Here is a 3,910-nt window from a genome sequence, read left to right on the forward strand (position 1 = left end):
TCCTTCTATCCTCCCTAGTCATTGTCCAACTCTGATGCATAACAAGTGATTGCAAAGACCAGTGCCTGTATCAGACGCACCTTAGTCTCCAGAGAGACACCGTTGCTCTCGAGTGCTTTAGAGAGGTCCCTAACAGCAGACTTTCCCATCACAATACATTTTTTTATTTCCTGGCTGCTGGTGCCAAGAGTGTAAGTCTTTCTTTATCTTCATTTTTTCAAGTGAGTCTCTTCTAGACAGCATATTGATGGATTTTGAGTTTTTTATCCAATCTGCTACTTTTTTGCTCTTCAGTGGTGCATTCAAACTATTCACATTCAATGTGATTGATTATTGAGAGGCCAGGTTTTGTTGCTATCATTTTGTTGAATTCTTTTTGGTGTTGTTGCTAGTTATTTTGGACAATCCTGCTTTCTGTGGCACCCCTGTAAGAAGGACGTCTCCCACTGTTTCCTGCAACATTGGTCTTGTTTTTACAAAATTCCTTAGGTTCTGTTTTTCTGAGGATATCTTGATCTCTTCTTCATATTTGATAGATAATTTTGATGGGTACTATATCCTAGGTTGATAGTTTTGTTCTTTGAGTGTTCTATATATGTCATTCCACTGTTTTCTTGCTCATATGGTTTCTGCTGAGAAATTGGCAGTTAATCTTATTTGAAATCCCTTATAGGTTACTCTTTGTTTCTCCCTTGCTGCTCTCAGCATTCTCTCCTTGTCTTTGGTTCTGGCAAATTTGACTATGATATGTCTTCTTTTGGGTTCTATTCTATACGGTGTTCTCTCAAGTTTTTGAATAATATATTCTCTCATTCTTCATTATGCCTGGGAAGTTTTTTTTTTAAAATTCTTCCACATCTTTTATGGTGCCTTTAGTTGTTTCTTTCTGTTCTGGGATTCCAATGATACACATGTTATTTCTTTTGATGGTGTCCCACATTATTCTTAGGTTTTCTTCTTTTTTCTTCCTTTATAATTCTGCTTTTTGTTCTAGCAGATCAGTGGTAACAATTCTATCTTCTAGCTCACTGCTTCTGTGTTCCATGTCTTCAAACCTGGTCATGTGTCCCTCGATTATGTTGACAGCATCTGAAACATTAGTCCTCATATTATGGATTGTGGTTTCTTATTTTTCCAGAACCTCTAATGCCTTGTTTGTTTTATCTGCATTGTTTTGGATTGTTTGTTTAAGCTCCTCCTAGTTTTTGCTTGCAATGTCCTGTAATTCTTCAAGTTTGTCTTTCACCCATTGAAAATATTCAATGATTGTTCTTTTTAAATTCTGTGTCAGAAAGTTTCATCTGATTTTCTGGCATCAGGAAGTCCACTGATGCTCTGTCACTTTGGGGGGCTGACGTCATGTTTTGGGCTTGTGTAGGAGGTGCAATAGCCTGCTTCCTACATGCCATTGCTGTAGTAGAATTTTTCATGCCTGAGGCAATAGCAGGTTCTTAATCTGAAGTCACTGCTTCAGAAGAGAATGGGGCAGCTACCCTGCCTGGGTTTCTCTCTGTCTTCTGACACAATGGAGGATCACTTCAGTTCTTTAGAGAAGAGGCCTGTGAAAGCAACCTCCTTTGTCAGACAACTGCCACACCTAGGCCAGCTCAAAGTTCTCCAAGCTAACGGCAGTTAATGGACTGGACATGAAGAGATGCAACACAGAGCACAGAGACCTGATTGGAAAACCAGAGAGCCTTGGTTTTTCCCTTTGAGAACGAGCTCCAGCTGTCTCACTCCCTTCTGATTGAACTTAAGGGGCACCACATGATGCAGCTAAACAGCAGTGATCCTCCACGTAGTACCTCAGTCAAATTCCCATATAACTCCTGGCATGTATCACATCACTACTAGCATTGACCCCAAGTGAGGACAGGCGGCATCAGCAGCAGCTCCTGGCACAGGCAGGCAGCGTCAGCCAGAGTAATTTTATTTCTAAAGTAGCTATGTCTAAGGTGAAAGTAGAATCAATCAGATTAAACTTTACCCATACATCTAATATTTTAAGGTCTAAGTTTAATTGATCTGACATTTAAATGGATTAGATCTAATTAGTACACAAAGTAAAATGGATTTTTTTTTCTAAATTCCTTTTTATTTGTCCATCTGGTTGTTGGAGGTTTATCATTCAAAATTGTCTTTCCTCTCAATATTGTGAAAATGATAATCCTATCAAAAGCAATCTACATGTTCAACACAATGCCAGTACAGATACCAACTTAATTTTTCAAAGAGATTGAAAGGGAAATCATCAAATTTATTTGGAGAGGCAAGAGATCTCGAATAAGCAAAACACTTCTGAGAAACAAAAATGAGGTTAGAGGCAAAGCACTCCCTGACCTCAAAATCTACTATATAGCAGTGGTAGCCAAAACACCGTGGTACTGGTAAAATGACAGGCCCATAGAACAATGGAACAGAACTGAGAACTCAGAAATAGACCCAGCTATCTATGGTCAACTGATATTCAACAAGGAAATCAAAGCTATCAAATGGGGAAATTATAACCTCTTCAACAAATGGCCCTGGCAAAACTTTACTTTCACCTGCAGAAAGCTGAAACAGGATCCACATCTCACACCATACACAAAAATCAACTCAAGGTGGATCAGAGACCTGGAGTAAAGCCCCAAACCATCCTTTCATAAGAGACAAACTGGGATCAGCTTAAAAGCACTGGCCCAAGGTATAAAGAGACTTCCAAATACAACCAGAAATGCATAAGCTAAAGAGGATAAAACTGATGCATGAGACCTTCTAAAGATCCTGTGCACATCAAAACTTTTCTAACGGGGTAAAAAGAAAACCTACAGCCTTGGAACAAACATTTGATAATACCATCTCAGACAAGAATCTTCTAACAAAATTTACAGACTACTCCTGGGCCTCCACAAGAAAAAGACTGATAACCCAATTACAAAATGGGAAAAATACAGAGAAAAAATTTTCACAGAGGAAGAAATTCAAATGGCAAACAGACACATAAAGAAATGCTCCAAGTCACTAGCAATAAGAGATGTGAAATAAAAACCACAATGAGGTACCATCTCACTCCAGTAATAGTGGCAAAGTTTAACAAGGCAGCAAGTAATAGATGTTGGAGAAGATGTGGCAAGAAAGGAACTCTTATATATTTTTTTATGGAATTGTAAAATGGTACAAACATTCTGGAACGCAGTTTGGCACTTCCTAAAAAAAGCTGAACATAGAAATTCCATATGACCCAGCTATTTCACTACTTGGAATATACCCTGAGAATATAAGAACTGAGGCCCAAACAAAGATCTGTACACCAATGTTCATAGCAGCATTATTCACCATTGCAAGAACATGCAAACAGCCCAAATGTCCAATTATGAATTAATGGATTGAGAAATTATGGTACATTCACACAATGGAATACTATGCAACATGCAGGAGCAATGATTTTGTAAATTATTACAGAAAATGTCTGTTGAGTGAACTAACTCAGTCCTAGAAGGATAAATATTGTATAAAACCATTATTGTATAATGAGTTTAAGGATCGAAAAGGGGTTGGAGAGGATGAAAGCAGAGGGATGAAGATGTGCAGGGGAGGGAGGAATTAATGACAGGGTTCTACAATTTGGTGGGGGTGGGATGAGGGAAATTGAAAGAATTTGTTCTTGAAAACAATGTATTTTAATTTTGAAAATAAACAAATAGAAAAAATAATAATAAAACATTACCAAGTACATTTTTTTTAAATGGCTTTCTAACCAGAGCCTCTGAAAACCCTATGTACAACATTTAGATAACAGAGATGGCAAAGGAGGTTGACTTTTCAAGCATGGAAATACAAAGGAAGAGGAACAGTTGTAAGCAGACACTGGTGATTGGGACATGGAATGTGAGAACCATGAATGTAGGAAAATTAGATATTGTTAAGG

This window comes from Elephantulus edwardii, unplaced genomic scaffold (assembly GCF_000299155.1).
Source record: "Elephantulus edwardii isolate Elephantulus edwardi_28Jun2011 unplaced genomic scaffold, EleEdw1.0 scaffold00444, whole genome shotgun sequence".
Lineage (NCBI taxonomy): Eukaryota > Metazoa > Chordata > Mammalia > Macroscelidea > Macroscelididae > Elephantulus > Elephantulus edwardii.